Below are 26,846 nucleotides of genomic sequence, written 5' to 3' on the forward strand. Positions count from 1 at the left end.
CAGGCATCATGGTAGGTACTCAATTCATGTCTGTGATTAAAGAAATGAACCAGTCAGTCAGTCAATGCATCCTTGACTGCAAGATCAGAAATTAACTATAGTGTCACATGAATTGCTGACTCTTAGTGTTTCTACAAGTTATAAGAATTATGGGTAACCAAGATTTGTTCCTCACACACCAAATCATAATTCAGGTAACATAAAGGAGGTTCCCTATGGATTCCTTCCCTTTTCCCGCCTCCACCTCCACTTAAAGAGTCTATCATTGTTTTAAGATACCCATAACCCTTTGTCATAGTAAAGAGAGGGAGGTAATATCAGGTAATTATTGCCAAAAAAAGACTGGCTTAACATTATTTATAGTAAAATGAAGATATTTGGCAGATAGTCTCTAAACGTCAATGTTCTTTACTATGCTGTCAAATTTTATCAAACCTAAGATGCTATTGATTGGAACTCCATCATCATTTTATGTTAACATCAAGGGAGAAAAAAAATTTTGTCAATTAAAACTACAACACACCATCAAATACAAAAGGCATTCAGGTTGCAGAAATGTTAAATGTGTCTTACAAATGATCAAATATAGTATGCCAAAAATCCAAAGAATGTATACAATTATTCAGGGCTATTTCTCAAAATTCATTCACTTTATATAGGCAGATATATGTTAATGCATTACCATTCAAATGAGGACAGGAAGGAGAAAGAAACATGGATAAGCAGTAAAATAATTGTGAAAAATTTCTGGGTCAAAATAATTTCTGCCACGCTTTATACACAATATTATTAACTTTGATGAAGGGACGCCTGCGACCTCTATGTAGATTTATGGTAGTCTTCTAACGGGACGAAAATAGTAGCTAGATTCTAAATTTTCTTAAAATAACGTCAAGCCTACTCCCCACTCATCTACTGTACAAAAGATACAGATCCTCCCTAAACCAATACAATGCATGCCAGCTTCTACATCTTTATTTAGGCCGCGTATCTTCAATTTGTCTCCCAGCAACTTCTATAAAAATACCAGCTAAAAAGAAAATCGATACTTAAGGAGAGAATTCTATTTATTTCTCAAACTGCTGTCCTCTGATGCCCACCCTTGCCACGTTATGGAACTCATTCTTCTTAAGATAACCAAGAACCTCTTAATTAACAAATCCAACAATCTATTTACAATCTACACCCCTTCTTCCCGTTCTGGAGCTTAGAACATCACCTAATGACCTCTCCTTCTTGAAAACATTCCTGGCTTTGGTAATACAACGCTCTCCTGATTTTCTAGCTAACTCTGGATACTCCTTCTCAGTTTCCACCTTGGCTTTGAACCAACTTTCCATTTAACGAGTATCAATTATTTAAAAGTCACTGCATTGGGCACTGGGAAGAGAAAAAGAGGGCATACAATGATGATGAAGACATAACCCCTGACCTTAAGAAACTCAACCCAATGAAGGAAATACAGGCATAGGTTAAATAAAACAAGCGAGCTGTGATAAATTTTGTAACTCTGGTAATAAAAATGCTTTGGAGGCAAAGAGTGATTAACCTTCGTTGGGATGACCTGAGGAGACTTCACAGATAAGCCAATATCTCAGTTAGGTTTTGAAGGATGTGATTTTTCACAAATGGACAATATAGAGGAAGCCTACGAAAGATTGCTATGTAAGTTTTATCCATCTTTATATTTCTAACACAGCCTAGCATAGTACTTGCACATAGTGGGTAATAATAAATGTAGAAAGAACTAATTCTAAAAAGAAAAAACAGCCATGGCAAAGAAACACATGCAGGGAACACACGTAGCTGAAGAGTAATATGCATTCAGGGCAAAAGGCAAGGCCAGATTGTTTAGGACCTTGACTGCCATGATATGTGTTTGCAATTTATTCTGTAGATAAGGAGTGTCAAAGAGTTTTGGGTTAAAAAAATTAGCTTAATTTTAAAAACAATTCTAGCAGCAATTGGAGAATCAATTAAAAAGATATGAGACTACAGTCAGGTAAATAATTCATAAAGTGCAACAAACAAGTTACTGAGCATCTACTTAGTACAACTATTGTGAAAAGCTGCGGACAGAACGAGAGGAAACGGCACCAGTCTGCAAGGATATCACTATTTAGTTAGAACAACCAGATACACAAACAATTCTACTAAAAATATGGTAGTTACGAAACAGAGAGCACATTTAAAGAAGTGAATAAATATGTTTGGTAGAATCAGAAGTTACTTTTGAGCTAGATAAGAGCTTTTGCAGGACCGCATCCAGCGTGGTAGTGACAGACGTTTCAAGAGTCAATATTCCAGAGGGAACTAGCTTGTACCATTTGGGCCAAGGGAAATAACAACTGTGTTGAGGTTTCCCTATGGATGGCTGAGTTGCTGCCAGCAGTGTAGAGAAAAAGAATGGGGGTGGGGACAGAGGAGCAATGGATTTTATTTTGACCTGTTGTCATTTAAATAAGCACTTGATATCACAGCTTCAGAACTATGGGACCCAAGGGTATAGAGGTAGATATGGGAGTCATTTTATAGCGGATATTGTTAAAACCAAGTAAGCACGGTATAGCTCAGGAATTCAGTAGGAACTGAAAATAGAGTTAAGGTCAGAATCTTAGGGTACCACTCACATAAGGACAGGAAAAAGAAGCAGAACACGATACCGAGGTGGAGTCCTAAGAGAAGTACAAAAGGAAAGAAGAATACAATATCAAGAAGAACGAAGCAAAAGAAAGCTTTGAGAAGGAAGTAATGTGTACCAGGCATAAGAATTAGGCCATTTGTCACCTTTCAGGGCAGAGATGTCATACTTAGGTGAGCTAAGAAGAGAACGTGAAGTAAAGCTAGAAATGACACGTCACTCCTTCAGAAAAAACGAGTGAGGTGAGCCAAGATACTATTGAAACACAAGGTTTTTGCTCAACATATTAAATAATGCATTCAGGAAAACTTTTGCCCAAGAAATTGAGAGATACTATAAAGCTGCAATTCATATGGAATAGGCACACAAATTGAAAGAAACATCACTGAAATCAGGCAACGAGAAACAGGTTATTTAATAAGAATTTAATATATGATGAAGTTGATGATGATAATATATGACAAAGTATAGGGGAAAAAATGACTATTTAATAAATGGTACCACAATAACTGCTTAACTTTGGAGAAAAGTAAAATTCAATTTTCATCTCACATCATAACAAAATAAATTTCACATGTAATTAATAGTTAAATATAAAATATGAAAGTAATTTTTAAAGAAACTTGAAAATATGAATCAATAGTTATTTGATCTCAGGATGAAGGATTTTCCAAGTAGAAAAGAAATGGAACAAATCATAAAAGGAAAAACTCATAGAATTAAGTACATGGAATAGCAAAGATATAAAACGGAATATTTATAACAAATATGACAAAGTTCATATGCTTAGCATATAAAGGAATCATATGAAAAATAAAAAGACTAAACACAAAGGGAAAAAAGGGGAAAGGACACAGACAATTAAGAGGAATAAAAATTATTACAGTATACGAAAACATGTCACCTTATAATAATTAATGCCATAGAGATACAAACATAAATGAGACAATTTAACACATCAAGAAATAGCATTGTCAGTCCAAGTGTGGTGAGATAAGTATCTTTACACACTGCTGGCTAGTACGTAAACAGAAACCCTTTGCAGGACAACTGGCAATACATATCAAGATAATTTTTAAAGCACAGTAGTTCTTCTTCTAGAAATGTCCTTAACAAAAAGGTAAATATAGAAGTCTTCTATGCAAGGATATTTTCTGCAGCAGTATATACAATGACAAAAATGTGAAAATAGCCTTCCAATCATAAAGAAAAATAAAATTAGATTTTCATCTAACATTATAACAAAATAAATTTCAGATGTAACTAATAGTTAAATATAAAATATGAAACTAATTAAAAAAACTAGCAAATAAGAATAAAAAGTCCATGGGACTAGACTTACTCTCTTGCCCTAAACAACTAGACAGAAATATATGAAACAAAAATGAAAATTGGGAAAAATATATAACACAACATTTTTTAGATACTGGACAATTGGCCGTGCAGGACTGTGATCCCTGTGTGAAGAGAAATGAATGAAGTGAGTCCTAAAAGCCCCCCCTTCTGTCTGAGGTCACGTTGTGGAACATTCTGCAGGAAAGGAAATCCCAAGAACAACTCAGAGGTCTCACTGTTGGAGAGTTAAATATCAGGTTTTGAGGAGGGTGAGGTGGATAGCATTTGCAAGACAGAACACCAGTGAGGAAGAAGCCATACAAAATCTGCCTGGTTGAGTCTGCTGCTGAATACCAGGCAATGCATGTGTAAGGTTAAACTTGGTGAGAACAAGCCGAGAAGGAACGGGGAGCTCGAGGCCAAATAATTCCCAGGGCTCACACAGAGCTGAGAGACATTCAATTTCTGACCAGTCAGAAGGGTGTCATTACTAAACACCCCAGCATTCAGTAGATATTTCAAAAGTCAGAGTAAAGGCCAAATCTATATTAACAAAGCTAACAAACAAAATGGTAATATATCAATCTTATTAGGAAATAATTGCTTTCTAGAACAAGGTGCAACTCTTTTTGAAGGAAGACAAGAAATTCAAGACACTCACATAGCATTCTAATTATCTAGTATCCAATCAAGAATTACTAGATATGAGAAGATGCAGGGAAATGTGACCCATAACCAAGAGAAAAATCTAAGGTCTAAGGTCTAAGGTCTAAAATCACAGGTCTAAGGTCTATTAGACATAGACCTTAAAAATAACAGAGATGATGGAATTAACAGACTGTGACCTTAAAACAGTATATGAACATAAAGAAGAGATAAAGGGAAATACAAATAAAAGTAAATGGGACTTCTAGAGATAAAACATACAATGTCTGAAATAAAAAATTCACTAAATGGGATTAACAACAGATTAGACACTGCAAGAGAAATGACCAGTTAAAATGACATCATAGGAAAAGAAACTACATAAATTGCAACTGAAAAAAAACACGCCTCAGTGACCTGTGGACAGTATCAAGGAGTCCAACATATGCATGATGGCAGGTCCTGAAAGGGGGAGGGAGGCATTTGCAAATATTAGGCTTCAGAGTACAGAGAACCCAGACAAAAGGGAAATAAGGTGATAATTATGATTGCCTCACTTTACTGCCTGGAGAGACTGTCCATCCTCACTTTACTGCCTGGAGAGACTGTCCATCCTCACTTTACTGCCTGGAGAGACTGTCCATGATGTAATACTAAGAGGGAAAACCAAAACAGAACCTGGCAGGATCCTTGAGTTAAGGATAGAGAGTTCAGAGACTGGGGAGAGCAGAGTATCTATAATTCATGAGGCAGAGAAGCATAGAGAGCAGAACTCCAGAGATCTGAGATGCACTGCCTTCCAGTCTTACTGATTGGCACAGGTACGTGAGGAAAATTCTGAGGCCAGAGAAAGAGCCATTGGAAAGGAGCAAGTGAAACCATCATAGGCTCACAAAGAGCCAAAAATACTTTTTAGCTTCACCAGGCAAACGGAAAGACTTCTTAAAAAACGTGGCACCCAGTGGAGTCCTTGAGCATACTGCCTCTGTTTGTTGTTAGTGCTGCTGAGTCGATTCCAACTCCTAGTGACCCTGTAAACAGCACAGCGGAACCCTGCCTGGTCTTTTTGTAGCATCCTCTCACCTTCCGGCACTCTATCCGACAATGCTCCGCTGCTATTTGTAGGGTTTGCATGGCCAATTTTTTTGAAGGTGGATGGCCAGGTCCTTCTTCCTAGTCTGTCTTAGTCTGGAAGCTCCACTGAAACTATGGGTGACCTTCCTGGTATTTGAAATACTGGTAGCATAGCTTTCAGCATCACAGCAACACACAGCTGCCACTACAACCAACAAACAGGTGGTGTGGTTCCCTGACCAGGAAACAAATCTGGGCTGAGGTGGTGAGAGCGTCAAATCTTAACCACTAGACCACCAACGGCCTTTACGTAGTTCAGCAATACTAGTTTTAGAGCAAAGGGTTACCGGGTCAGTCTAAGCTTAAAAGCAAGCTGGAAAAGATCACACTGTTTATAAGTAAGAACAACATATATATATGCTTTACGTTAAAATATATATAGTTTTTAATTCCAAAAACCCCAAGAACCAACAATGTAAAATTCACAATTTATGGCGTCCAATAAAAAATTATCAGGCATAAGAAAAACCAGGAAAATATAACCCAAAACTAGGAGAAAAATGAACAAATAAAAACAGACTCGGAAAATGACACAGAGTGATAGAAATAAATGAATACCATGATAAAATAGCTACTAAAAATATAGTCTAAAAGTTGAAAAGGTAGAGAAGGAAGCATAATATGGGAATAAACGGAAGATATAAAAAAAGTTCCAAATTAAACTTCAAGAGATGAAGTCTGAGATGAAAAATATACTGGATTGAATTACCAGTATGTTAGACACTGGAGAAAAAAATGTTAATAAGCTTTAAGACACAGGAAAAAAATCTAAAATTAAAGACAGGAAAAAAAGGCTAAGAAAAACGAACAGAGTAAACTGTGGGGCAACCTCAAGCCGTCTAACATATGCATAAGTGGACTCTCAGGATAAAACAAGAGACCCGAGAGAACAAAAAAAATACTTAAAGAATAATGTCCAAAAAGTTTCCAAATTTGATGAAAGCTATAAGCCTACAGATTCACAAAGGCTTAACAAAATGAACCCCAGCAAAAGAATAGTGAAGAAAACCATGTCGAGGCACATCACAATCAAATAGATAAAAGCTGGTGATACGAGAAAAGCTTAAAGCAACCAGGGGGTGGTGACAAGGAGAGACACATTAAGCACAAAGGAACTAATATAAGAATGAGAGCAGACCTCAAGAGAAAGAGGAGTGACATCACTATAGTAATTTAATATAGAACTGGCAAACTATAACTTTATACAAAGCTAAAATATCTTTCCAAAAATGAGAGCAAAATAAAGTCTTTTTCAGACATGCAAAGGTTAGAGAATTCATCCCCAGAAACACTGCACTATAAATGTTCAAGGTAAGGCTTCAGGCTGAAGCAGAGTGATAACAGATGGAAAACTGGATCAAAACAAAGTAAAGAAAAGACTGCAAACGGTAACTTAGTGGGTAAATATATATTGATTTTTCTTATGTTTTTACTCTCTTTAAAAGATGATGGTTTAAAACAAAAAATAACAATGCATTGTGGCATTTATAACATTAGTAAAAGTAAACTCTATATAACAAGAACACAAAGGCTTGAAGGGGGAAAATGAAAGTATACTGGTGAAAGGATATGAAGGATATGTGTGAAATGGTATAACATAACTTGAACGAAAAATGGGTGAGTTAAACATGAGTTTGTAGTTAAAAACCATGCCACAAGGAAAACTGTAGTTCACCCAAAATTTACAAAGAAAATACTAGTGAATTCTATCAAACTCTTAAAGATTTATCAAACTCTTGAAAATTTCATGCAAACAATTCCAGAAAACAAAAGAGGAGGTAATACCTCTCAACACATTGTATGAGGCTAGCATTACCTTAATAGAGAACCAGACAAAGCCATTACCTGAAAAGGTATCACTATCCTTCATAATCATGGATGTAAAAAGTCTTAACAAACTTTACCAAATCATATCCAACAAAATAAAAAGATGATCATGACTGAGTGAGGGTTAATCCCAAGACTGAAAGACTGGTTTAACATTTGAAAATCAATCAAGGTAATTCACCATATTAACAAACTAAAAAAGGGAAAACCATACGATCATCTCAATTGGTGCAGAAAAAGCTTTTTTTTTTTTTTTGTGAGGAAGATCAGCCCTGAGCTAACATCCATGCTAATCCTCCTCTTTTTGCTTAGGAAGACCAGCTCTGAGCTAACATCTATTGCCAATCCTCCTCCTTTTTTCCCCCAAAGCCCCAGTAGATAGTTGTAGGTCATAGTTGCACATCCTTCTAGTTGCTGTATGTGGGACGCGGCCTCAGCATGGCCGGAGAAGCGGTGGGTCAGTGCGCGCCTGGGATCCGAACCCGGGCCGCCAGTAGCGGAGCACGCGCACTTAACCGCTAAGCCACGGGGCTGGCCCCAGAAAAAGCTTTTAAGAAAAGTCAATGTCCACTAACAATAAAATCTCTTGGCAAAGGAGGAATAGGAGAGAACTTCCTCAGTCTGATAAAAGGCATGAAAATCGTACAGCTAACATCATACTAAATTGACATGGAAATACATAGGCCCTAGAGGGGTCAAAATAATTCTGCAAAAGAACGATGTTCTTCCTGATTTCAAGACAGACTTTAAAGCTACAATAATCAAGTCAGTATGGTGTTTGTGTAAGCAGAGACACATGGACTGATGGAACAGAACAGAGAATCCAGAAACAGACCTACACATATATGACAAATTGATTTCTGACAAAGGTGTCCAAGTCATTCAACTGGGCAAAGAAAAGCCTTTTCAATAAAAAGTGCTGGACTAACCAGATATCCATATAAAAAAAAATGAACCTGAATCCTTAGCTTACAGTATACATAAAAATGAACTTAAAATAGATCATAGACCTATATGTAATAGGTACAATTATAAAAGTTCTGGAAGAAGATTATCTGTGATCTAGAGTATACAAAGATTTCTTAGCACAAAAAGAAAAAAAAAAAACAGAAAAGACAAAAACTGATAAATTGGACTTCAAAATTAAAAACTTCTGTTGCTAAAAAAAATCACTAAAGGGAGCTGGCCCTGTGACATAGTGGTTAAGTTCGGTGTGCTCTGCTTCAGTGCCCCAGGTTCACAGGTTTGGATCCTGGGCACAGACCTACACCACTTGTCAGCCACAGTGTGGCAGCGACCCACACACAAAATAGAGGAAGGTTGGCACAGATGTTAGCTCAGGGCTAATCCTCCTCAAGCAAAAAAAAAAAAAAGGAAGGTTGGCAACAGATGTTAGCTCAGGGCGAATCTTCCTTGGCAAAAAATAAAAATATAAAAAAAATTAAAATATCACTAAGATAATGAAAAGGCAAGGTTCAGTCTGGGAGAAACTATTTGTTAACACATATATTTGGTAAACTATTTGTAACCAGAATGTATAAAGAACTTTCATAATTCAGTAATAAGAAAACAACCCAATTAAAAAGTAGGCAAAATATTTGGACAGGTCACAAAAAATGTATGCAAATGGCCAATAAGTATATGAAAAGATATTTAATATCATTAATCATCAGAGAAATGCAACTTAAAACCATAATAATAATATTCTTCCACATATTCACTAGAATGACTAAAATTAAAAAGACTGATGGTTTCCTTTGCTGTGCAGAAGCTTTTTAGTTTGATGTAGTCCCATTTGTTTATTTTTTCTATTATTTCTCTTGCCCGGTCAGACATGGTGTTTGAAAAGATGTTGCTAAGACCGATGTCGAAGAGCATACTGCCTATGTTTTCTTCTAGAAGTTTCACAGTTTCAAGTCTTACATTCAAGTCTTTAATCCATTTGGAGTTAATTTTTGTGTACGGTGTAAGGTAAGGGTCTACTTTGATTTTTTTGCATGTAGCTGTCCAGTTTTCCCGACACCATTTGTTGAAGAGACTTTCTTTTCCCCATTGTATGTTCTTGGCTCCTTTGTCAAAGATTAGCTGTCCATAGATGTGTGGGTTTATTTCTGGGCTTTCGATTCTATTCCATTGATCTGTGTGTCTGTTTTTGTGCCAGTACCATGCTGTTTTAGTTACTATAGCTTTGTAGTATATTTTGAAATCCGGGAGTGTGATACCTCCAGCTTTGTTCTTTTTTCTCAGGATTCCTTTAGCTATTCGGGGTCTTTTGTTGTTCCATATAAATTTTAGGATTCTTTGTTCTATTTCTTGAAAACACCAATTTGTAAAGGTACATGCACCCCTGTGTTCACTGCAGCGTTATTCACAATAGCCAAGACTTGGAAGCAACCTAAGTGCCCATCAATGGACGAATGGATAAAGAAGATGTGGTATATATACACAATGGAATACTACTCAGCCATAAGAAACGATGAAATCCAGCCATTTGTGACAATATGGATGGACATTGAGGGTATAATGCAAAGTGAAATAAGTCAGAGGGAGAAGGTCAAATACCATATGATTTCCTTCATCAAGTAGTAGATAATAACAACAATAAACAAACACATAGGGACAGAGATTGGATTGGTGGTTACCAGAGGGGAAGGGGGGAGGGAGGAGGGTGAAAGGGATAATTCGGTACATGTGTGTGGTGATGGGTTGTAATTAGTATTTTGGTGGTGAACATGATGTAATCTATGCAGAAATAGAAGTATAATGATGTACACCTGAAATTTTTACAATGTTATAAACCAATGTTACTGCATTAAACAAAAAATTAAAAAAAAAAAAAGTAAAAAGACTGACCACACCATGTTTTGGTGAGGATGTGGAACAACTGGAATTCTCATAACAGAGACACTAGGAATGTAAAATGACACGACTACTTTGGAAAAGTTTTGGAATTCTTAAAATGTAAACACATGCTCACTATAAGCCAACAATGATACTCCTCAGTACTTATCCAACAGAAAGGAAAACTTGTACACGAATGTGCATGTCAACTTTATTCATATTAGACAGTAACTGGTAACAATCCAAATGTACACCAAGAGCAGGGAAGATTTGCAAACCCTGGAATACCCATGCAATGGATCACGACTTAGCAATAAAAGGAACAAACTACCGAGAACTGCAACAAAATGGATAATCTCAAAAATATTAGGCTGAGAAAAAGAAACAGACACAAAAGAGTGCATGCTGTAAGATTCCATTTCTACGAAATTTTAGAAAAGGTAAACAAATCATTAGTGTCAGAAAAGAGATCAACTGTTGCCTAGGGCCACGTGTGGACATGGGACAGGGTGCCGGTAGGGGAAAGGGAAGAACGACTGCAAAGAAGCATGGCAGAGCTTTTCGAGGCAATGGAAATGTTCCATGTCTTTATTGTTATGGGGACCACATGCACATGTATGTTTGTCAAAAGTCACGTAACTGCATACTTACGGTGAGTACGTTTTATTGTATGTAGATTATACCCAAGCAAAGTTGATTAAGTAATAGAAACCATCTAAATGTTCAAAAATTTGGTAAGGATTTAATAAATTATAGTACATCTACATAATTAATTATAGGCAATTAGGATATATTTTACAATATTAAAATGAAAAATATGTGTACAGTATAAAAACAAGTAAATATATTAACATGGTAATAGTAATTATTGCTAGATGGTAAGATTTAGAGTGGTTTTTTTTTTTGGCTGGGAAAGAGTTGCCCTGAGCTAACATCTGTTGCCAATCTTCCTCTCTTTTTTTTCCCCTCCTCAAAGCCCCAGTACACAGCTGTATGTTTCTAGTTGTAGGTCCTTCTAATTTTTCTATGTGAGCTGCTGCCACAGCATGGCTACTGACAGATGAGTGGTGTAGTTCCATGCCTGGGAACTGAACCCAGGCCGCAGAAGCAGAGAGTGCCAAACTTTAACCACTAAGCCATCAGGGCTGGCTCAGGATTTTTTAAGAGTGGTTTTTATCTTCTGTTTCATACCTCGAAAACTACTTGTAATTATTTATTTAATATCTGCTCCCCAGAACACTATGCTTTCCTTAAATGCAGAGACCATGTGTCTTGTTTGTGTCGTATACTAATTACATAGCATAGCGACTAGCTTGTAGCAAGCAGTCAATAAATATTTTTTTCAATTGAATTGAAATAACTTTTAGGCTTTCTGATGTTCTACAATGAACATGCACTGTTGTTACTTTTATAATTGGAAAAAAATTATATAAAGGCTTCAAATCAATGTACTGTTAATCCTTATACTGATTTAGGCTTATGACAAATTTAATGCTCTATTAAGTTCTTTTTCTTGGCAGAAGCCCAGGGATAAGAGAAAGACTACGCAAATACTCTATAGCTTTGCATCCTCAGCACCAATCCTAGCATGTAGCATATATTATGTGCTTAATAAATATGTATTGCAAAGAATAAAGTTAAATTCAAAAATGACTTTCCAAAAAATTATTTATAAGGAAAATAAAGATTAAGTTTTGAAGGTAAAGTATTTTTATTAGAAGCATAAAATATCATATACAATAATGGAATAACCTTGTTTTATTCCAAAAAGAATAATGAGTTATCTGCTGCTCAAGCAAGAAGCATATCTTTAGAAATTTAAGTTCCTTTAGGCCAAGACTACATGTTTCTTCATGTGTCTTGTGCTTAGTCATGCTGTAGGAATAAAGTAATAACTTAACCTACTAAACATATAGCTTATCTTAACCTACTAAACATACAATTGTATATAAAAATATACAATATACATTTCATGACAAACCCATAATGCTTATTTTGAAAATAGATTGCTATATTTTGAAAAATAGTTATATTCTTAATTCAACAAACTTTCCAAAAACTAAAGACCTGGACTTAACAAAGGTCCTGAGAATTATCACTGCAATCTAAGATGTTAAACACAATTATCTTTTTTTTCTTGCAAATACTGCCTATACAATTTTTAGTCATTCCTTTGTAACAGCAAAAAATTGGTTAACTAGAGAATAAAAAATATGCTCAATAGAGGTCTCACTCATTTCAATGATTACACTCATTATCACAATATTGATGAGCTTGGAACCTGAGTGTCCTAAAGACAACTAATTAATTAAGCAATAAGACACGGCAGTCTGTGCAGTAATGCTGATTAACACATCCTTGGGTTTACACAAAGACCCAAGATGAAAAGAACGGCTCTAGCTCACCTACGGGAAACTAGTCAACAATACTGTCCTTTTGGGCTGCTATAACAGAACACCATAGCCTGGGTGGCTTATAAACAACAGAAATTTATTTCTCACAGTTCTGGAGGCTGGGAAGTCCAAGATCAAAGTGCTGGCAGATTGGGTGTCTGATGAGAACCTGCTTCCTGGTTCACAGACGGCTGTCTTTCTGCTGTACACTCCCGTGGCAGAAGGGGGAGAGAGCTCTTTTACAATGAGCTTCTTTTATAATGACACTAATCCCATTCATGAGGGTTCCACCCTCATGACCTAGTCACCTCCCCAAACCCCACCTCCAAATACCAACACATTGGGAATTAGCTTTCAACATATGAGTTTTGGGGGGACACAAATATTCAGTCTATAGCAAATACTATATTACACAGTTGGAATATATAGTGTTAGTTACACTATAAAATGCTTACTTTAAATAATTACTTAATGCTTAATTTAAATACTTACTTTTATTGGATCAAATAAAAGTATTCTTATGTTTAACAGGTAATTCATATTAATTGTCTTCCAGATAATGTCTATCCTTTTCACACGCTAAGCTCATGGTTTACATGCATTTCACACAGAAAAATTAATGCCAAGTAATGTAAATTTACATTTAGTTTTTGAAGTAAGGTTCTTTCAGAAAGGATAGGGATATAGAAAGTGATAAAAAAAAAGCCACATTTTAATAACACAGTGCAATATAAAATTTCTTAAAATACAAACTAAACCCTTAGGATGCTACAAGAGAATTGAAAGGATCTAAGGTCAGAGTCGTTGGACTCTGAAACAGTTGTTTACTGGTAACTGTGTCAGCTATAAATTATCAGCTAAATACCTCAAGCCCTATTCCTCTACTTCTTGGCTTCTTCTTACAAGTCTGAAAATATAAAAAGAATTCTAGATCACCAACTGCATGTCCGATACCTGAAAAAGTAGCCCATAAACTGACTATTTTTAAAGAAGTAATGCAATACAAGAAAAATTTAAGGAAATTTTCTGGGATTAAATTCACCTAATGAAAATACTTAATAATGTGATGAGCATAAAAAATAATGCCTTTAAAAAAATAATTGTAAATTCCTAATCTATTTCTATAGTTAAAATAATTTATATTAAAATATTTTATTAAAACTATATCATTAAGATTAAAGAAGAGATTGCTCAGTTCTACCACATTAAATATTAACAGATTCTTCATTTAGAGAGTAAGATATACTTTTAAAAGGGTAAAAATTCTCAATATTTAAAAATATTTAAATTTATTGGGATATATGTGAAATATCTGGGCTACTTATGAAATGTATCCACTACCAATACAATAAAAGTAATAAACACAAACATTTTTGAGCATTAAGGTCATTACATTTTAACAACAATCATAAAAGCTATATAATACTATCTCCATATTACAGATAGTTAAATATAATAAATATAAGTTATTATTACTATTACAATAGGCAGTATTTTTGAGTACTGCCACTTGTTTGGCACTGTGCTAAGTAACTTACATGCATTACATCATTTAATCCTCAAAACAAACTTATAAAATAAGCAATTATTATTATTAACAATTATTATCTCCATCACATAGAAAACTAAGGCTTAGAGATGTTACGAAACTTGCCTAGCATCACATGGCTATTAACTGGTAGAGCTGAGATTCAAACCCAAGTCATCATTCTCTAAAGCATATCATTTATTTATTATACTGAGTGCAGCTTCTATTAATTTGAGACAATAAATGTATAAATTACTCCACTAAGAAGAAATTTCATTCATAAGTCTTCTTTATAATTGCACAATATACGCTGCATAAGAGAAACAACCTTTTTATAGAGTACAGCTGGCTTCTCAAGGTCTAAAACTAGATAGGAATCTTTGCTAAAAGATCAGTGTACCCACAGCTACATGTGCTACATGTGCTACAGTCTCATTCTCAAAAAGTTTCTCTCATCAGAGCCTCTGTACACGCAGTCGTTCCCCAGGACCCTCTTCCCCACACTTATTGCTATCAATCTCAATCTAAATGTACTTCCTCAAAGAGATAACTCAATTTATAGTAGGTTCTCCATTATTCTCTCTCATACCATAGCACTCTGTTCATTGCTATTATAAGAATACATTTATTGGGTGTATTTTATAATATGACTATTTTATTCACCCTAGTACACCTCATGACTGGGACACAATAAGCATTCAATAAACATTTTCCAATGAATAAACAAAACTTATTTGGAGAACATACCTATCCTTAACTTTTTAGTTCAAATGTAGCTCTCCAACTAAAATCTTCACGGCAGGAGAAAACTTGTAGAGATGACAGATATGTTCTTTATCTTTATTATGGTGTTGATTTCATTGGTTAAAAGCTATTAAGTTGTATACTTTAAATATGTGCAATTCATTATATATCATTATATATCATTATACTTCAATAAAGTTGTTTTAAAGAAAAGAAGAAATCTTAAGACAATATGAAGATTTTTCTCAAACAAACAAAAGCTGACCAAAGTTATGACTAGCAGACCTACACTACAAAAAATGTGGAAGGAAGTTCTTCAGGCAAAAGGAAAATGTAACAGATGGAAACATACACAAAGGAATGAAAAGCACTAGAAATAGTGACTATGCGATAAATATTAAACATTTTTTATTTAAAAAGTTTCTTTTACAGATAATTGACTGCTTAAAGCAGAAATAATAATAGTCTATTGTGGAGGTTACAACATAAGTAGAAGAAAAATGAAGGACAACAATGGCACTGAAGACGGAAGGTAGGGAAATGAATGCACGCTCCTGTAAGGTTCTTACAGTAAGTAAAGAGACACATTTTTTGAAAGTAGACTGATGAGAAAAGACATATATTCTCATCCTGAAGCTACCACTATAAAAACGAAAAAAGCAGCAGAGCTAATCCAAAAGTGAATATAAAATGGAAAACTGCAAAAATAGTGAATACAAAAGAAGGCAGGGAAGAGATTTTTTTTAAAAGGAACAAGAACAGATGCGGTAAACAAAAGAAATAGTATTTATCCCAAATCATATGTATGATCACATTAAATGTTAATGCTCTGAACACTCTAAATTACAAAGGCAGAAATTAGATTGGATTTAAAAAGAAATATGACCTAACTCTAGGCTGCTTACTAAAAAAAAATCAAAGGAAAAATAGATAAATCCATAATTGTGGCTGAGATGTCAACCCTACTCTCTCAATATTTGATATAAAAAAAAGTAGATATAAAATTAGTAAGGGTATAGAACACTGGAACATGACATTATCAAACAACTTGACCTACTTGATATTTATAGAGCACTGCACCCAACACTAGAAGACACATTCTTTCTGAGAACATATAGTACATGCACCAGATAAAACATATTCTGGGCCTAAAAACAAGTCTCAAAAAATTTAAAAGGATGTAAACTAAACAGTACATTCTCTGACCACAGGTAAATTAAACTATAAATCCAAAAAAAAAACAAAGGAACATATATGGAAATCCCCAAGTATTTGGAAATTAAAAAACACACTTTTAAACAGTCCACTGTTCAAAGAAAACATGACAAGAGAAATTAGTAAATTTGAGAAAAAACAACAGATATAACAGACATGAAATAACATGTAAAAATATATACAACATTAAAAATTTGCTACAAATATTTACATATATAAATATAACATAAAAATTGGTGCCTGCAGAGAAGTTTATAACATTAAATACTTAGAAAAAAGGTTTAAATAATGGCTTTAAGTTTCCACATTAAGAAACAAGGAAAAGAGATGCAAATTAAACCCAAAGTAACCAGAAGAAAGGAAATAATAAAGAGCAAAAATCACTTAAATGGACAACCCAAAATTGATATTAGAACAATCAATGAAACTTAATGCTGAAAATAATAATAAAAAGTATTAACCTTGGGGCCAGCCCGGTGGCACAGCGGTTAAGTTAGTGTGCTCTGTTTCAGCAGCCTGGGGTTCGCAGATTCGAATCCCGGGCACAGACCTACACACTGCTCATCAAGCCATGCTGTGGTGGTGTCCCACATACAAAAACTGGAGGAAGATGGGCACAGATGTTGCCTGAGAGCTAATCTTCCTCAGCAAAAAGAGGATGGTAAGCAACAGATGTTAGCTCAGGGCCAATCTTCCTCACCAAAGAAAAAATATATATATATTAACCTTTAGGAAGACTGACCAAAAATAAAAAGAAAGATTATACAAATTTCAATATCAGGAATAAAAAAGAGAAGTTAACTATTGATCCTATAGATACTAATGTAATAATAAGCGAACATTATTAATAATATTAAGTAAATATATTTAAAAATTTAGATGAAATGGACAAATTCCTGGAAACAAACTACAAAAATTCACTCAAGAAGAAACACATTAAATGCATGGATATATAGATAGAAAGACAGATAGATAGATAGATAGATAGATAGATAATATATCTATATCTATATATTTAATTTCAATTCATTGTTAAAAACCTTCCTACAAAGAAAACTCTTGGTCCCAAAATTTCACAGTTGAAATCTACCAGAAAATAGAAGAGGAAGCAATGGTTCCCAACTCATTTTAAGAGGTCAGCATTATCCTGAACCCAAATCCAGAGACATTACTCAGAGTAGGGAAGACAAGGGACCTATAGAATGATATTCCTAATACACAAAGATTTAAAATTGTTCATAATGTTTTAGCAAACTGGATCCAACAATGTATCAAAAGGATAATACATAACAAAGTTGGGTTTATCTAAGAAATGCAATGTTGGTTTAACATTAAAAAACCAAACAATGGAATTCAAGATATTAGCAGAATAAAGAAGAAAAACCATATGACCTTCACAATAGATACAGAAAAATCATTTGACAAAACATAACACCCTATCATGTTTCAAAAGAAAGCTCAGCAAACTAGCAATAGAAAGGAACTTCTTCAATCTGGTAAAGGGCGTCTACGAAAAACCTACAACAGCATACTTCATGGTGAAAATATGAATGCTTTCGCCCAAGATCAACTATAAGGCACGGATGTCTGCTCTCACCATGCTGAGTAACACTGTTCTGAGGCCCTAGACAGGTTGATAAGGCAGAAACAGAAAGAAAATGCAGGAGATTGGAAAAGAGGAAGTAAAACTGTCTTTGTTCTTGCGTGATGTGATCATCTACACAGAGAATATCAAAATATTCACAAAAAAACTTAGCAAAAATGCAAAATTCAAGGCTAATAAGTAAACATGCATTTCTATATACTAGCAACAAATAATTCAAATTTGAAATTTTAAACAAATCATTTATAATAATATAAAAACCATAAAATAAATAAGGATAAATTTAACAAAAAATGTTCAAGACCTGTATGCTAAAAACTACATAATATTGTTCAAAAATTAAGAAGATCTAAATGAGAAGGATACACCATGTTCATGGATCAGACAACAATATTGTTAACATGTCAATTCTCTCCAAATTGATCCACAGATTTAACACAATGCCAATCAAAATCCAGTAGGCCTTTATGTAGAAATCAATAAACTTATTCTATAATTTATATGGAAATTTTAAGGAGACACGGTTGCCAAAACAATTTTTAAAAAGAAGAGTAAAACTGGAAGACTCAAACTGCCTAATTTTAACACTTACTAAAAGTACTAAAGCAAAAGTACTAAAGACTGTGATGTAGGCATAAGGATGGATAGATAAAGATCAATGTAACAAGAGTCCAGAAAAAAACCCACATATATATAGTCAACTGATTTTTCACAAAGGTCCAAGGTAATGCAATGGGAGAAAGTAGTCTTTTCAACAAATATGCTGGAACAATTGGATATCCAACTGCACAAAAAAGAGACTTTGACCCTTATATAGCATCATACACAAAAATTAACTTGAAATGGATTATAGACCTAAATGTAAGTGCTAAAACTATTAAAACTTCTGGAAGAAAACACAAGAGAAAATCTTAAACTTGGGTTAGGAAAAGATGATTTAAATAAAACACAAAATGCATAAACCACAAAAGAAAAAAAATTGATAAGTTGTATTTCATCTAATTTAAAAGTTTTGTGCTTCAAAAGACACTTGTAAGAAAGCCTATCAGTGGTTACGAGGGGAGAGGGTGATGGGAGAGACTGATTGTAAAGGGGCATGAGACTTGTTAGGGTGACACAAACGTTCTATATCATAATTGTGGGGATGGTAAACTACTTTACACATTTGTCAAACTCACCGCGTTATACACTTCAAAGTGATGAATTTTACTGAAATGTAAATTATACATGAAGAAGATGATTTTAAAGATTTAAACAAAAAATATATATAAGAAAAAGACTCTCCACTAAAAAATGAAAACACAGACAACAGACTGGGAGAAAATATTCGTAAAACATATATATGATAAAGTGTTTGTATCTAGAATATATAAAAAAGTCTATTCAATATTAAGAAGACAAACAACCCAATTAAAAAATGGACAAAAGATTTTAACAGATATTTCAATAAAGATATACAAATGGCAAATCAGCACAGGAAAAGATGTTCAATATCATTATTCGTTCAGGAAATTCAAATTAAAACTACATGATACCACTACACACCCACTAGAATGGGTAAAATTAAAAAGACTAACCATGCCAAGTGTGGTGACGTTAAGTAACATCCCAGAAATGCAAACTGATACTGACAATTTGACAGTTTCTTATGAAGTTGAACATACAAAATGACACAGAAATTGCATTCCTAGGTATCTACCCAAGATAAGTGAAAATATATGTTCACACAAAGATTTGTACTGAGATTCACAAGAGCTTTTTGATAACAGTACCAAACTGCAAAGAACCCAAACGTTTATCTACTAGTGATTGTATAAGCCATTATGATATATCCATATAATGCAGTAAAGCCATAAAAAGAAACAAACTACTGATATATATGCAACAATATTGATGAATTTTAAAAGTATGTTGCTAAGTGAACGAAGCAGAACACAAATGACTATATATTGTGTTTGGGGATTATGGTTTTTAATATTTAAATATTGTTTTCTTCCAATGTCCTGGTTTTTTTCTTCAGGGTCCCCAATTATACATATATTGTGTCTTCTGTCTTCACTCTTGAAATGCTCAGTCTGGGGTAATTCAGCCTTTGTGTTAAGAAGTTGGACTACCCTGGAATTGCCATGCTGTGCCCTACCCACACGGAGAGGAACTGTGGAAACAGATGCCTAGTCAGCTCCTGCAGTTCCCCTCACCTCATCTGAGACTATAGACATGAAAGTAAGCATCTTAGATGTTGAGGCCAGCTAAGTCTTTGGATTATTACTGTAGATGCAGTGATATACTGGTTTAATAAAGCATTTTAGGAAATTGGCCTTGAAATATTATAAAAATACATACTAAAGACATTCCCAAATTTATGTTGCCTTGAACTTTATATGCTAATGTGAATATTATAATGTATCCTTCTTAGCTTGGAAATGTTTGAAAAAGTTTTGGATAAAAGCAACAGAATTCTGATATAACCTAAGTATTAATAACTAAAATAGTTAGCAAAGAAATTAGCTAGTCCAACTCCTGATAAAAAGGTATTTATATACACATAAATTTAGCAAAATTTTTAAAATCATCACTATGAATATGAAAAGATACTTTTACTTTAAAAATCACCCAAATCACACCTCCATAAATTAGTCAGTAGAACTAGAATGCTGACTGCCGGCACTTCTGTCTTACGTGAATTTAAAATGAGATGATTTTGGTTCACTGAAGACAAAATGCCAGCCAAATAATGAGAATCTGAAATAACCGAGAGGATCTCAAGATTGGCATTAAACTGAAAGTCATATGCAAAAAAGAAAATGAATTTTATCAAAGAAATTAATATACAGTGTACAAGGAACAAAATATGGGCAAGAATAGTAAATAACTGGGAGTGTTGGGTTCATTTGTACTCACAAAAGAATATAGAGTAATATGAAGAATTTATCAGATGCATAACATTTCTACATAATGATTTTCCTTTATCCCCTGATGAATCTCTTAACTTCCAGGAGATTTCAGCCTGGAGAGAGATTTACAGAGGTCCAATTTACAGGCCTGAAAGAAATACTACTATGAGTAAAATTCTGGTGGAAGATTCCAAAGTAGAGACATTCTAAACCAAACTAAATAACACCACCACCTTACTCAGTTTTCAGTTTACTACTTTTTCCCCCAGAACATTTTTCTGCTTCTCATGTAAATTTGGCAGTACCTAAGCTATGAGAAGAGAGTGGTTGGGTCTGTCAGCAGCAGTGTGATTGGTCCCATGACTGGAGTGCTTTCATAACTAGTTCTCCAGATGCTGATTTACTGTCCACCAAAGGCTGCACTGAACTCATTTTCATAAGCTTGTTCTACTGAGCTCCAAATCAATCCTGTACATTCTGTGCTACAGCCAAGGGGCATTCCTTGCATCAACCCAGAAAAAAGGAAGAAACCATGGTACTCTGCTTAGGAACTAGTGGATGTCAAAACCAATGGATATTTTTCAATTGTTATGTTGCAGGATTTCCTATACTGTGTTACACTTAATATACTCTACTTGACTTCTAAGGCTTCTCTTGTGTGGTTCCTTCTGCCCAGGATGGTCCTAAGGCTTCTCTCATCACCAACACGTCTGATGTTGGTACCTCCAGGCACCGTTCTGGGCCACTAACGTTCTAACTCTACATACTTTTCTCACACTGGACAGTTCTTCACTACCTTGGTTTTACCACTGCTGATGAAGCCTATTTGTATCTCTGACCTACCTCTCCCACCTCTTTGATATCTCCACTAGCTGCCTCAAACACAGGATGATCACCTGAGAATTCATTCCTCTTCCTGTGTTTCCTGTCTTAAATCATTTAGTATCTAAACAATTCCGCAAGCAGCAAATAGGACACTGTGTGATGTTTCTCTCTTTCCATGTAGTCATTAAATCCTGGAAATTTTAGTACCTAAACATCATTAGAATTTGATTCCTTCTCACTAATATTACCTCAGTTAATGACCTCATCATCTTTATAAAGGGATTAGTAAAACCTTCTAACTGCAGTGGCCTCTCAAGTAGTTTCCCTGCTTCCAATCTTGTCTTCTCCAATTCAAGCTTCATACTTTACAAAGTATTCTTTCTAAACATTTCCTTACAGAAATCCTTCCATGATGCTCCAATGCCTTCAGGATAAAATCTAAACTACTTGGGAGAGAAGAACTGTCCTAATATGACCCTAACTACCTGTTCAGACTCTTCTGGCTTTCCTCCACAGGACCTGACGCCTCATCCATACTGGGAGGTGGGGAAGAACTTGCATGCTCCTGCACATTCTATTTCCTCTGTGCAGAAATGCCCTCCTTCTCATGCTTACTGATCTAACTTAAGTTATACTCAAGTCTTAGCTTAGCAACCACTTTAAGAAGTGTTTCCTACCCTGGCATTTTCTCCTTTCCTCCTCTCTCTTCCTTCTGGATTGATTCAAGCATGCATTCTCTGTATCCCATAGCAACCAGTGTTATCACAGCAATAATGCCACTATAAAGTATATGCATATTCTGTTGTCTATCTCCCCAATTAGACACTCATTTTCCAAAGGAAAGTACCATGTTTTTATTATTTCTGCATCCTTTGAGGTCCAACCCATAGTAGTCGCTCATGCAATATTTAATAGTCAAATGGACTACAATGGAGTGGGTTCTAAAGTTAACACATAAATAATCAAGTATAATCAAAATAATTCTTGAAAACTCCTTAGAAAGGTACTACACTGGAGACCCAACATACTGTCTCAATATAGGTTAGCCCAGCAGAGTTTTTCTTCCAGCACTGAAATAATATAGTTTCTTTATATGAACATCTGCAGTTATAAAGCACTTAATGACATTGTTTTATGCAAACTGTATTTTTAAGTGCCAGAATTTATATCTCATGAAACTCTAAGGATGGCAAGTAGGAACTGACATGGCATAAAAGAACAGCAAATTTCTCTCTCTCATCTTGAGGTCACTCTGTGAATATACTCATCAAGAAAGGCAGAATCACCATATTCTTTCATTCTATCTCTCTCTCTCTGTATCTATCTACGCATGCTATCTCTTGCTGAGCCAATTTCTCTGAATTCATGTTAAGTTAAATGCAATTACGATGTGACTCCATTGTACTGATATGCCTATAAGCAGCCACTGTTGATTTTTCACAACCAGTATTTCTCGCACAATCCACTTCCATCAAACTATTTAGTGCTTTAAACAATACTGGCAAACAAAGGGATAATAACAAGTATGGCCGTGAGCATGAGAAACTCCTGTGCAGTCTATTAGGCTGAAAGAAGTCCAGATATTCACAAAAATGTGAAGAAAGTATAAGAAAAGGAAAGTCTCAACTATTATATTTCAAGAAAAACATTCCAGAACATAGGCTAAAAGGATACCATTGCTAATTAAAAATCAACAGACAATAAGTAGGAATTGAGTAAAAATTGGGGTGATTATAATTACCTTCAAGAGGTCCACTAAAGAAGCAAAAACTGTTTACACAGAGACTTGAGGCTGCTGCCATTTGGGTGAGCGGCGTCAATTTACCACAGCTTCCTTTTCGACCGGCCAGTATTCTGCTGCTCAGGTCTCCCAGCCCACACAGATACTCCCCACTGGGTAACTCATGGTGTATCTATAAGTGCTGGTGTGGACTGTCTGGGTGAGTTCACAGCTTCCCTTACTTTACTTCTCTCTATTTCAAAAACATAACTACTCTGTTTAGTATTTTTTCTACAGCAACTGAGTTTTCAGCATTTCTAGGAAGCACCCCTGGACAGAATAAATGGCGTGGTGAACGTACAGCAAAACCAAAATTAAATAAGGTGCCATGAGGATATACTGAACATAAATCTCCTTCCCAGAAGGGATGAATTTAAGAACTGAAATAATCCCATTAAGTTCCAAGAACTAAATAACTATTTGTATTTATAAAGTACATTTGATAATGTAAAAGAATAAAAACTTGGGGGAGTTACATATATAAAACTTCCATTTTCACTAAAATTGTGTAAATATAAGTGAATTTTTGTTTTTCTACGTACGTATTGCAATGCTATAATTACTATTCACACACTTTAAAATTATATATCACATAATCAGTTCACCTGCTTCAATACATTAAATAATTTAGTCTTTATCTATAACATTCCCAAAACAGAAATTCTGAAAAAAGAGAAGAAATGCCAAACGAGAAATAATGTAGGAGTTTCAATGCTAAAGAAAACCATCTGGCTAGTCTGAAAATCTGCTTTTGTGTGTAAAATCTTTTCAATAATCATCAATTCATGAATTTGAGAGGTACTCTAGGTTTAGAATAACAGTGCAAGTGGTGGCTAGCTCCTCTAGGAAGCTTCCCTTCATCCCACCACACAAAATTCTTCCTTCCCTCCTGGGGAGTCCCCTGGCCCCTAACCTGTACTTCTGATACACACGATAATGATCACTTTACACTTAGTGTCAATTTTGTACTTATCTTCCCCACTAGACCATAAACTCTTTGAAGGTAACATCTATGTTTAATTCAGACTTGTATGTCCCACAATATCTACCAGAGTGCTGTGCACAGACTCAATAAATATGTATTTTATAAATACACTCAAAGGTATTCCCTCCTGACAAAATCTTTTTGACTTTTCTCCAAAATAAACTATGTAGTTAGTACACTACTTTCTGTTTTTCTTCCTACTTCTCAGCAGTTCCTAGTTAATCACTTTTGCTAACTTCTTTTCTCTCTGTTCCCTGAGGAAATTTGTTTATCCCTTCATTTATTTATTCGTTCAAATCATCCAATAAATCTTTGTCAAGCTCCTCCTTGTGTCAGGTAGTGTGTAAGGTGCTGGGGTTGCACCAGCAAACAAGCCCCTTAGGAAGCTCAGAGTCCAGTGGAAAGACAGACAAGTAAACAGGTAATTATAAAACAATGTGATAACTGTTATAATGGATGTACACGCATGATGCTGTGTAGGACTATTTCTCCAAATTAAGAGTGCCCCAGTTTAAGAGTGTTTCTCCAAGTTTTTGTGTGCAGTTTATCATTTTCCCTATATTATTCTCTCCCTGGGTCATCCATCCATCCGTCCGTCTGTCTACCTGCCTATCTCCCTTCCCTCAATTTTTTAAATAGATAAAATATATTTGTGGTAAAAAAATACAAAAGCTGCTCAAGAGTATATAAGTGAAAAATAAGTCTTCGTCCCATTTGTCCCCAGCCACTCAGCTGATCTTCCCAAAGGTAAGCACTAGCGACCAGCACGCAATTCCAGAGACAGTCCATGCATACACAAACATGTATCACATACATATGGTCTCACTTTCCTTTATCACAATGGTAGCATGCTTTATACTCTGCACCTTGATTTTTCACTTCATAACATATCTTAGAAGTTGTTCTGTATCGGCCCATACTGGGCTGTCTCATTCTTTTTAATGGATATAAAGTATTCACTGCATGAATATAACACAATTTATTTAAGCAATCTCCTTACTGAATGCTCATTTAAGGTATTACAATGCTACGATGAACATATTTATCCATAAATCATTCTGTAGTATATTTGTGAATATGTCTGTAGTATAAATTTCTGGAAGTGAAATTGCTCGGCCCAAAAATATGTGCATTTTTAATTTTGATAGATACTAACATAGAGGTTTCATCAATTTAATTTCCCATAAAATGGGAAATATCCACCTCTGTAACTTAAATTGTAACCTTTATGAGAATGGCTCCCAAATCTGTATCCACAGTTCTGACCCCTTATTCATTCTCTGTGATGTTTCCACATAAGTATTTCCTTGGAAACCTAGGAAAACCTTTCAAAACCAAATTTATAATCTTACGCTCAACACATTCTTTGTAAGTTTACTATATCTATTAATTCTCCCTAATTCCAACCAAAACCCACTTTGATACTTCTCTCTTTCTACCCACATCCAATTAATTGGTCATTAAGACGTACCAATCCTACACAATTCCATGGCGTCCATCTTCTTTGTATCTTCTCAGACAATATCTGACTGCAAGGGCCTAGTTCTCAATGCCGGGCTATTGCTATCTCACTACTCAAGTCCTTCTTGCCTGTGCTCACCCACCACCCCCGGGAGTCCGCTCACCTCATCCTCTCCGCGTGAAATATCTTCTCAAATCAGTTCTCCTGCTGAAATCTCATTAAACATTTAAGTCCTACCTTAAATGTGAGATCATTCATAAAGCATTTTCTTTTATGAATCTATTAGCAGTTATGTCTTTCACTATACATTCTAATTTATAATACATTTGTAAAATAAATTATAAACTCCTTCCATAGAAAGGACAATGTCTTAACACATTTTGATAAACCTACACTGCCTAGGCACTCAAAATGTGCCAACTAACACCAAATGAATGAGTGAATTTTTGCAATGAACTAATTCCTACTAGTCAGATAATTCTATAGGAGAAAATATTCTATAGAGACTATTTAATTTATTTATTTATTTTGGAAAATAAAACTATTTTAAGGGCTGTGAAATACAAGCCCCTGTTTAATAATTAAATTTATTTCAGAAAGCCCACAATGTAAAACATTTCCAAGTAACTATTCCAGCAAATTACATTTTTCCCTCACATTGATTTTGACCAAAAATAGGGAGGAGAAAGGACAAGGAACAAAAGAATAGGTGAAATGTACTATTACACTGATTAAATTTCTCTTCAAAACTGGAAGATCCCTTAAAATCTCTCAACTATAGTCAAGGTTACTCTAACAACTACATAGAAGAAGAGAAACTCAGCCACAATGTGCCTATGGACTATTGTTCAACTGCATTTAAAATGAATAAAATGATTTTTTACAAGTTTCACAAAAACTTGAGGAAGAACTTTGTAAGGCATCATAAATCCCATATTTCTTGTTTTCAAAATTAAATATGATTTCAAAAATTATACTTGTAAAATTTTTTACA

General features: G+C 34.8%; 1 protein-coding gene across 5 annotated transcripts in view; it reads right to left on the minus strand.

The window, feature by feature from the left end:
- The window catches only part of AKT3 (AKT serine/threonine kinase 3), a 323,716-nt gene that overhangs the window by 77,822 nt on the left and 219,048 nt on the right, over positions 1-26,846 (minus strand). The gene's annotated exons all lie outside the window — the stretch shown is intronic.

This window comes from Ceratotherium simum, chromosome 36, assembly GCF_057802395.1.
Source record: "Ceratotherium simum simum isolate JZ-2026a chromosome 36, ASM5780239v1, whole genome shotgun sequence".
In the NCBI taxonomy this organism is placed as follows: domain Eukaryota; kingdom Metazoa; phylum Chordata; class Mammalia; order Perissodactyla; family Rhinocerotidae; genus Ceratotherium; species Ceratotherium simum.